The sequence below is a fragment of the Canis lupus genome, chromosome 14 (assembly GCF_011100685.1).
Source record: "Canis lupus familiaris isolate Mischka breed German Shepherd chromosome 14, alternate assembly UU_Cfam_GSD_1.0, whole genome shotgun sequence".
Classification (NCBI taxonomy): Eukaryota; Metazoa; Chordata; class Mammalia; order Carnivora; family Canidae; genus Canis; species Canis lupus.
Window position 1 is genome coordinate 39,473,488 of NC_049235.1, and position 10,851 is coordinate 39,484,338.

At 44.1% G+C, this 10,851-nt stretch overlaps 1 long non-coding RNA gene across 1 annotated transcript; it reads right to left on the bottom strand.

Annotated features, from left to right (window-relative positions):
* Positions 1–1,281: 1,281 nt before the first annotated feature.
* Positions 1,282–4,409, bottom strand: LOC119867356. Its single transcript, XR_005369575.1, has 2 exons — positions 4,242–4,409; positions 1,282–2,661 (listed from the first exon to the last, which is right to left on the bottom strand). It is a non-coding gene; the product is annotated as an uncharacterized LOC119867356 (long non-coding RNA).
* Between the last annotated feature and the right edge of the window lie 6,442 nt (positions 4,410–10,851).

Here is a 10,851-nt window from a genome sequence, read left to right on the forward strand (position 1 = left end):
TACACAGAGTTCATACCACATTATCCCACAGTTTCTGTAGGTCAGAAGTCAGGGTATAGCTTAGTTGGATCCTATGTAAGGCTTCCATCAAGGTATTGGCCAAGGAGGGGTGCCTGGCTGGCTTAGACGATAGAGCATGTGGCTCTTGATCTCGAGGTAATCAAGTTCAAGCCCCACATTAAGCATAGAGCTCACTTAAAAAAAAAAAAAAAAAGGAATTGACCAAAGATAACTCTTCATCCAAAGGCTCAACTGAGGAAGGATCTATCTCTAAGTTTGCATGGTTTTTGGCAGCATTCAGTTCCTTCTTGGGTATTGAAGCTGAGGACCTCGGTTTCCTTCTGGCTGTCAGCCTGAGGCCACCTTCAGTTCTTTGCCACTTGCACCTCTCCAACGTGGCTGCTTGCTTCCTCAAAGCCAGCACAGGAGAGATTCCTTCAGCAAGACAGACATCACAATCTTATGTCACATGATCCTGAAGTGACATCCCATCACCTTTGCCATATTTTATTGGTTAAGCAAATCACAGCTCCTTCCCACACCCAAGGGGAGGGAATTACAAAAGGGTATGAATGCAAGGGGACAGGATCATGGGAGCTACCTTGGCATCTGTCTGCCATACTGCACAGGCAGGTGGGTAGGAGGCAATGCGCTACATGTAACCTCTCAGAGGACACACAATCTGAGATGGCTTTTGAAGAAGGTGAAGGGCCCAGAAGTTCCTGGGCAGCCCTAGATCCCAGCACAGTGCCTAACACACCACAGGAGGCAATTATAAATGTTGGTGAATGAATATTGACATCAGGAAAAAAGTCTGGTCACCCCAGTAAGGAAGAAGATAGTGTTCTACATAGGCCAAAAACAAGAAAAATAATCATCAGTACTCATCTTACAACAATGAGTTACATGAAAGCCCTCCCAATGGTATTAAAATAGGAGAGGCCACTGCATTAATATCTCAGCAAGCCTCACCAGGAAAATGCAGTGAATGTCAAGGGCACTAAAAGGATAGGAGATGATCTAATGCAGGAAGCTCCCCCAAATACTATATTTATACAAATGATAAATAGGTTTCAAGAAAGGAGAAACCAACTAATGTTGATGACTAGGGAAATAAATAATATTAGAACTTACATTGCAGTAGCATCTTTCATCTGGGATCCTAAAATGCTTTAAGAATAATTAAATTTGGATGCTGCATAAAGGTAGATCCCACTTTTTAAACAAAAATATGGATTTTATGCCCTTTAACAGAAGTAGTACATAGTGTTCTCACAGATATTGAAGGGTGACCTGGATGCTAATTTATTTTGAAGAATGTTTTGTGATTATTTCCAAGGTTCTAAAATCACAATTAGCTGAGGCTAAGGAAATGCAGTGTGTAGCTACATTTCTTTCTGCACATCCAAAAAGAGGCAGCAGTTTGAGCCCAGTGGACTGGCAGGCTGAGGGTGGGGGGTGGAGGGGGAGACGGAGGGGGCAAGGAGGATGAGGGGTGTGCAGCACTGATGATTACAAGCAATCCACATGGAAAGCTGCCTTGGGTGATAGGAAGCGACCTGCTACTGGAGAGGAGAATGGATGCAGCAGCAGAGGACTTCAGCAAAGCTATGTAGAAGTAGTAGTTACAGGTTTATCAAGGGGCGAACCCAAACAGTCCATGACTCTCCATCCAGGAAACAATTTTTTGGACGAATTCAGGTGTGACAATGACTTATCACAGCATGAACGATGGACAATAAAAGCAGGTGGATATTCTCATAAATACAGAAACCACAATAAAAATATGGAGTAGTGAGGTTGTTTGGTGATGTCTAAAGTCTTCAGCAATCAGCAAAGTCGATTGTTTCTGTTTTCCATCAAGTGGTTTATGAGGATTCAGCAGGGATTCCAAGTACATGAAATGGGGATGAAACCATGCAGTTCGGGGAACAGGTGAGTCGGCATTACGTTGAAGTGTGGTAACTGCTAGATTTATTTGAAAATTGAAGGGCATCTGTCAGTAGGTGGGCGGTAGCAGCGAGCTCCTGAAAAGTCACGCTTTACATTTGAAGGTGACACTAATGACGTTGGTAAAGCATCCAATATGTGTCAAGGCCTTTTCTGGTTCTGAAGGATTATCATCAGAGTGCTTCTACATCTTAAAAAGTACGCTTATCATGTCATTTCCACGTCCAAGACACACAGTCCACTTTAGTTGCGTTGGAGCAAGCATCTGTTCTGGGTGGGTGGTCTCAATCCCTTCAGAATCTTGCCATCTGACCATTTTTATGTGGAATGCAGTTCTTCATGGCAATGTCCAATTCACTCCAAACCTGGGGTATGGGGGTGGGGGAGGAAGTCCTTCCAAGGGAAGCTAGCACTCCGCTGGGAGCCTCAGTGGTTCAGACAGGAAGTTCCATCCCCCAAACCCAGGTCTCACTTGCTCCTTTCTATTGCCTATTTTGCCTTCAAGACACGTCCATCAGTCTGCTGTTTAGGCAGCAGGACATGGAGAGAGCTTCCAGTATCTGGTATCTGGCCATCATGCAGAAGGCACAGAACCCCAAAGCTTGGCCTTTGCTGTATTATGGGGGCTTTTGTGAAGGGTCTTTGGCCACGGCATTTTATCCTGGCCTCTGTGAATCCTGTTAGTTTGCTGCTGTGGTTTTTGAGGAGAGCCTGTGAGGGTAGAAGCAGACAAGCCTCAGAACAAACCCACTGCAAGCTGTGCCTGGTCGGTGAATTGGTGAAGAACAGAAATGGCCCATATGTGCCAGGTGCTCTGGAAGAAAGTAATTGTGTATTTTCTGGACGGCTTTGATTTTTCTGTGTTTAATAAATTTACTGATTATGCGTATAATACACTTCTGGGACACTTATTTATGTTCACTTGAAATGTGAAAATAAATCCTATTTTCTATTAAAAAAAAAAAAACATAAAGAACCCTGACCATCATTCCATCCAGACAGGGCCATGCCACATCTGTGATCCTGTGAGCTTGAGTGATAACTGCTCTTGTATTTAAGGAGTATGGGGAAATCAGGGAAATAGACACCACTGATTCATTCGTTCCTAAAAGAAGAAATGACTTTTCTGAGTAAGTGAACTAAAATAACCTAAAGAAATTACTACTGAAGTAATGAATGGGGGCAGAGACTGGGTGAAGTTTCAAGCAAGCCCCATGTTTGATTTGTCAGTACAGAGTTCCGGCTGGACATCTGGTACAGGGAGACAGGGCACCGAAGCTGCCGAAGCTCTTACTGCTCTACACTCAGCCCCAGGGCCATGCCTGTGTCCAAAGTGTTCAAGTCCTATTTGTTCTATGAGATCCACCTGCCATCAGCACTTTCCCCGGGCTTCTCATCCATGAGTTACCCCTTTCCTTTGAACTCCCTCAACATTTCATCCATGCCTCCCTCCAGACACTCATCCCTATGTCCATTCTGTTTCAACGGTTTATGTGCATGTCATGGTCCCTTTCCAGTTATAAGTCACTTGATGATTCTAACCCTGTGCCTTACACATAGTAGGCGCTCAGTAAGAATCTTGGAATAAGTGAACTTCTGTTTAATACTTATTAAAGTACAATGAATGGCCTTGCACCCCAACCACCTCCAGATCTAATTTTGGAAGTGGTGTCTTTGTGCTCAGGAGAGCTGCCACACTGCTACGGATTTTTGGATATAGTTAACGTTCTTTCTGGAGACCAGATAGACCTAAACTTCTGCCCCATTTCAGTTTTTTAAAATGAGGTCAAGACTTGACTGTTCAGAAATAGATGAATCTGAGTCAGTCATTAGCATCAGCCTTTGCAATCAATCATCTTAAGCCTCTTTCAAGTGTGCCTCTTCGATACGCACAGTCTTGTAAACTCTCCAAGGGCAGGAATTGTGTTCCATTGAGGCAACTGCTGCACACACACCCTACCTGCCCGGTAAGGATCTCGGCCCACAGTGGGTGAACCTTATCAATCGACAAAACAGCATTTTAACATAGTTCTCTATGAAGCACTGTCTTCCAAGGAAATCCTTGAAACAACAGCTGCTAGGTTAGGTCAACAGACTCGACACGTACCTTTACCCGCTTCCTCAGCTCTTCTGAGTCATAGGGTTCATTTCCCCTTGCCCAGAGTCAGCCGTTTCAATCATTTTTTATCCAGAAAGAAAAAAGATATATATGTATGACTGAAATTGGCTTGCAGTCTGGAAACTAAAGATTGGGGGAAACTAAACAAGGGATCCTGCTTATTAAAAATTACCCTGATAGGCGGCCTTCTTCATCGAGATAAGCTATCCATTCCCACGAGCTCCTCTTCACTCCTTCCTCTGCAAGAATCCATTTACTCTGGTTCATTTACAGAAAGTTACTGTGGTTTTTCCAGGAAACGACTGCCTGACGAGAGAGGTGAATTTTCTTGTGTACAAAATTAAGGACCATTTGTACAGAACAGACATGAGTAACAGAATCCTAGCCATATTAGTATCCTTATGATACCTGGGCCCTCCCAACAACGGTTAAGGGTTGCCAAACTAGTTTTACTTTGTGTTGGCAGAGCACATGCACCATAATATATAGTTCTTTTAGTCTTGGCAGTGGGGCTGGCGCTCCTGCCAAAACTGACTGTAAAGGAAATGGACAAGAGACAATAAGCCCATTCAAGTGCATTAGCCATGCCGTCCAGTGGGGATATTTCAATTTTTAAATTGATACAAACTTGAAAACCACCCCATTTTAGGTGGGGGAAGATTTATTTTTCAAAAGAAGACGTTATATCCACCAACATATTTCTGACATCTGGTCCCAACGAGATATATCAACGGGCTACTGGGGAGAAGGTGGCCAGAAAAATCAGAGAGAGAGGCATCTCCTTGTCAAAAAGACATAAATACGCATTGTAATTGATTGGCCTCATTCGGTCAGCTGTTTAATCTGTGGGGCTGAGCACTTACATAAACTCACATTACCGCTGTGCTCCTGTCCCACTGCTTCCATACATTTTGTTTATGACAACGTATCTTTGTGAGTGAATAAAAAAGTAGAATTTCTAGCAGCAACATTTACACCCTCCAAAAACCCAAACCAAAAAAAATCCTTAAAGAACCACCTATAAAAAGTAAAACCTGTTTGTTAACACAAAGTTCAATATTTGCCTGGGTTGGAAAAATCCTACTTGGAGGGGGAGAAAGGAGGACATGGGGTAATTCTGGTTTGGTGAGGCGGTATAATTTCAGGCTCCTGACTCCGAAGGTACTGGTCAACGATTCAGAATTCTAGAGAGAGTAGAAGAGCCCCCTGCTGGCTGAAGGAGGAAGATACCAGAATGGGCCCAGTGGAAGTCCTTTTAAGACTCCCCCTTTCCCCCCTGTTCTTTCATTCATGAGCCAAATATTTGTGGAGGTTTGCTATGTGCCTGGCCTGTTCTAGGCTCTGGTGATAGCACGTTAAACAAGTCAAGGTCTCTGCCCTCTTGGAGCCCTTACATTGCAGAAGGGGAGACAGAAATAAATAAATGTGCAATGGAGTGCCGAGTAGGGATCAATACCACCGGAAGAGCCAGTGACTCACAACAGAGCAGGGGGAGGAGAGAAGGATGGGAGGTGGACGCACGCTATTGTCAATGGCAGACTGAACGTTTGAACTGAATGAAGGGGGATGTCTGTGGGACTGTGGGCGGGATGCACAGCCAGGAGAGGGCTTTGCTGGGGGTCTACACACCTGCTGTCAGCAGTGCAGCCAGAAGGCCAAGTGGCTGGTATATGAGATAGGCAGAGGGGGTCAGAAGACTTGGCCAGAGTTAGGAGCCCACCAATACAGAGCCTTGCAATGGTAGGAATTTGCAATTCTATAGGAATCCACTGGAGTGTATTGGAGAATTAAGTAAATCTACTTTCCGTTTTAAATAGGTCATTCTGTGCATGACAAGGAGAATTAACTGCATGTGGGAAATGACATCCATCAGGAGGCTGTTGATGTGGTATTCAGATAATTCAGTCAATGGATTTTGCCAAATTCCTGCTATTTGTAATGAGCTCCAAAGACAGGATGTCTGCCCTCAGAAAGCTTTCAATCAACTTGGGAAAAAAGATAGACATATCTTAAATTAAACTTACAAGAGACAGGAGATGGTGAGTAACTGCTAAGCAGGGTAGGCAAGAATTGAGGCTGACGAAGATGATGATGATGATGACCATGACATCACCAGCAGCCAAGCACCTGCTTAAGGCAATTTAGCTTAATGGTTAAGAGCACAAGCTCTAGAGCCAGGCTGCAGGGGGTTCAATTCTGGCACTACCATTTACTAACTGTTTGACCTCTGGCATGTTGTCACTAATCTCTCAGTTCCTCAGTTTTATTATCTGTAGTATGGGTCTAATAATCTCCCTACCTCACAGGGTTGTTATGAGGAATTAATGTGTTAATATTGTGTATAAAGTGCTTAGATCAGTGCCAGGCACTTTATAAACACTACATAATGGAAGGAAAGTCTCCAAAGTCACATTGTGACTTTGACATCTTTACTACTGCAGTAGTCCGGATGGGATGTGATAATAACTTAAACAAATAGTCATGGAAATGGAATTAAAAAGGCAGCTATATCTGACTGATGAACGTATGTGATTTGGTGACAAGAAAATGGTAAATGAGCTGTAAGAAGGGGTTCAACATGAATGTGAGGTCTGAAGCATAGGGATTAGGAAAACAGTAAAACTGGGAGGAAATGAAAAGTCAAGAAGGAGAATTGGTTTGAGGGATAAAGCAGGTTTGACCTGAGGCATGCCGAGTTTGAAGCAGACAGGTTAGGGATGCCAGTCTTGAGTGCAGAAGAGAGATGAGGGCATCTGCCTGGATTTGGAATCCCTGCCTGGCAGGAACACACGCAAAGCCATGGAGATGACTGAGGTCATCGAGAGAAGAGTGGCTGGAAGAAGCTCCGAGGATGGATCTCAGGAGATGCATCCAAAGTTCTGGATCAGCAAAGAGGTCAATGGAAAAGGGAAGAATTAGACAGTTGGGAAAAGAAGTAAATTATTGACAGGGATGGAGAAGCATCTGTGAGATGTTGCTAAGAGATAAAGGATGACCAAGGATGCCTTTGGATGAGGTGATAATGAAATTATTGATGAAGTCATGGAGGTTCCAAAAGTGCAGGTTATCGTGAAGGCCTCTGCTACATGTCAGTCATGAATGCTGTGCTATGCCAACCACATTTCCGCCTCTGGACCCAAGGGCTTATTCCCCAGGGAAACTTGTAGGCTGACAGCTCTCTGTTGCCTAGGCTGCTGTCTTATGGAAGTCAATAGAAATAAAAATGATAATTCAAGGAGGAGTTTGACATAAAGAGATCAATATATAAATAGTATTTAACACATGAATGAGAATAGTTTCTTATAAGTAGAAATTTGGAAGTGGAAAGGAGTTAAATCAGAAGACAGTTAGTAGAAATGGGCTTTTCTCCAGAACCCCTAAGCCATCAGACTTGCAAAAATGAAATGGTGCCATTTGCCTTTGGTGAGAATAAAGTGCTGGATTTCGTAACCCGATTGATGGTGCTGTCACCCGTACAACCTGACAATCTCTTTTAATCTCCGCACTCTTGTCACTTTGCTGCCATCTGGAAAGAGGATTAATTTCATTTGTCCCCCAAGGAGATTAATGTATCCTATTGGATTCCAGCACTCGGAGGGATACCACTCTCGAACCCATCAGCACTAATCTGGCTTCAGCAGTTGCTTTGGGACTCCCCTGCCCTCCATCCACCATCAGGAACACAGTCTGCAGGTTAGCTGCATTCTCTTCATAGCTGGAGACATGGACATGGATGAGGCAAAAAAGCCCCTCCTGCTGCTCCCAAGAAGGAAGAACTTTTGAGGATCCTGAGACACTGTCGATGTGATGCCTTGCAAAGTTCTCCATATTGGGCAGTTTTACTAGATTTCTTAGAACTGAGTGATCTCTCCATAAACCCCGTGGGCCTTCCCATAAGCCAACTGTGTGTGTTTAGAGGGGGTGGAGGGAAGGGTTACTCTTCTTATGTTACAGAATGTTCTTTTGTACAACCAGGTACACTGTCCAACCTCTCAGATGCTGGGAAAGGCAGGGACCACACCTGTTTGCTCACCAGTGTACCCCCAAGAACCCAGTGAAGTGCCTAAATACATAGTAGGTGTTGATTGTAGAGTGAATGAAAAACTGGTACAAGGTGGATGACTAACAAAGTAAAGAAAATAACTGGCAAATATAGATTATGAAGACAGCTAAAGACAGTTTGGCTCCGTGAAACTCCTGACTAAATTGGATGCCCCCCCCCCCATCCTGTTACCTCAGCATAGATCAGGCCCTACGTATCCCTCAGGGATCCAGGTGCCCATGGTAGATACTTACTAAAAGCCCTTTGTTTTTTATTTTGTTTTGTTTTGTTTTTTTAAAGATTTATTTATTTATTTATTTATTTATTTATTTATTTATTTATTTATGATAGAGAAAGAGAGAGAGAGGCACAGAGACATAGGAGGAGGGAGAAGCAGACTCCATGCCGGGAGCCCGACATGGGACTCGGTCCCGGGACTCCAGGATCACGCCCTGGGCCAAAGGCAGGTGCTAAATCACTGAGCCACCCAGGGATCCCCCTAAAAGCCCTTTGGACTGAGTTAAGTTACAATAAAATCCTACGGGTGGGGTCCCAAGTGCCTAGGCTCTTCTAAAAAGGCATATTTAGTAGTACCAATACCTCAGAGGAAGAGGAATTATTTGGCACAGAGGGTAAAAGAGTCATAGGAAAAGAGACAGGGGGACATTTCCTAATAATGAGAAGAAAAAAATCCAAAGGGGAAAATTTTAAGAAAATTCATCAATGTTCCATATTAATGGAACCATGCTTTTTAAAGTTTTAAGAGTTGGCCTGAGGAAGCTCCATGTGATTTGCTTTTTCAATGAATCGCCACAAGGTAAAAATAATACATTGGCGGTTCTCACCATTCCTAGGACTTATGTGCGTTGTCATTTCATCTCCTCAATGACCACATGCATTAGGTTTACTAGTGTTGCTAATTCCATTTTTCAGATAAGGAAACTGAGATCTAGAGAAGTTAAATGACTTGCCCAAGGTGACACAGCCAGTAAGTAGTGCCACAGCTTTAGAAAGAAAGCTCTTGGACAACAACTGCATGACTCATTGAGGCCCCAGTGAACAGTATTTCTAACATCGTGGGCACTTAAAATAAAAGAGAAAATGGACTATGTTTGAGGGCAATGGTTCTTGCCCGTTTTGTTCACAGCTGAACCCCAAGAGCCTAGAATAGTGCCTGGCACATCATGGGCATTCGAAAATATTTGTTGTACTTGTGGTTGTGTATGAGATATACAGTATCTCCTACACAGGTACCACATAACCTTTATGGCATAATTCAAATCTGGCCTGCAGGGAATGGTTTCTTGGAAGAACCCACATTGCTAAGTCTCACTTCCCATTTGCCTTGTATCTTATATTGGAATCATTCTGTGAGATGCTCACAGCAGTTTTATGATGGTTAAGGGATGTCTCCAAAGTCACACAACTCGCAAGAGGAAGAAATAAATAGGACGAGAACAAAAGTCTTCTCGAATGGCCAAGCAATGGTACAGGTGTAGGAGATGTTTTCTAAGGGCCATGAACCCAAGTTCAAGAGTTGCTTTGTCAATCACTCAATGACTTTATATGTGTATGCTGAGGCAGAACTATCTCCTGGTTAAGAGGCATGGGCCGATGATGTGACTTAGGTGCATTTCTTAATGTCTCTGAACCCTAGTTTCCTCGTGTGGAAAACATGGGTACTGTAGTACTTAGCTCTGTCAGCTTCCAGTCAGGACGGAAGCATCACTCCAGATCATCTCAAAGACAGGGCACTTAATATGGAGAATTGCTTACCTGGATGATGGAAGAGCTGAAAAGCCAAATAAGATACTCAGGCAATCCAGAGACCACCTGCATCAGGAAGCTACTACCACAGCCAGATGGTGCCAGGGCAGCTATGACACCTCCCCAGAAGCCAGGGCTAGTGGGAGCTGGATCCATGGAGGATCCCAGCTGCTCCCAGAGCCACCACTTGCATCAGAGCAAGAAAGGAGAAATACTTGGGGCACCTGGGTGGCTCAGTTGGTTGAGCATCTGCCTTCAGGTCAGGTCATGATCCTGGGGTCCTGGGATCCAACCTAGGCTCAGGGAGGAGTCAGCTTCTCCCTCTGCCCTTCCCCCAACCCCGCTCTTGCTTGCACATGTGCACACATGCTCTCTCTCTCTCTCTCTCTCTCGCTCTCGCTCTCTCGCTCTCTCTCTCTCAACTAAGTAAATAAAATATTCTAAATAATAGAGTAAGTTTTAAAAAAAAGAGAAATACTCTCACCTTCTCCCCCTTTCTGCTCACCAGCCTGTACCACTGTCTCTTCTTGGCTGAATCTAACTAAAAGCCAAGGAACCTGGAAAATGGGGTACAGAGTAGAGCAGCAGAAGGACAGAGATGGATCTGGGAGCAAATAAGCAAGCAACCACCTCAGGACCTCATGGAGCTGCTGCGAGATTAAATGAGGTTCACGTAAAGCGTTTAGCACTGTGCCTGTATGTAACAGTGCTTAACGAAAGGTATTGTTGTCATCATATTTAACAGGCCCTGGAGTAGGCATGCGTAATGCACAAGACATAGAGCCTGCTCCCAAGAGCAAGCAGTCTGGACATCGTAGCCCATTTCTCAGCTATGATGTATTGTGTGGGCCTCTGGAGTGAAATCTTCTAGTGGGCGTCCTCCTGCCGTAGTGGTTCAGGTGACCGACTTCAGAGCATGAATATCTCCCGTTGGGCATCAGTGATTATAGAGAAAAACCCCAGTATTGGGCTC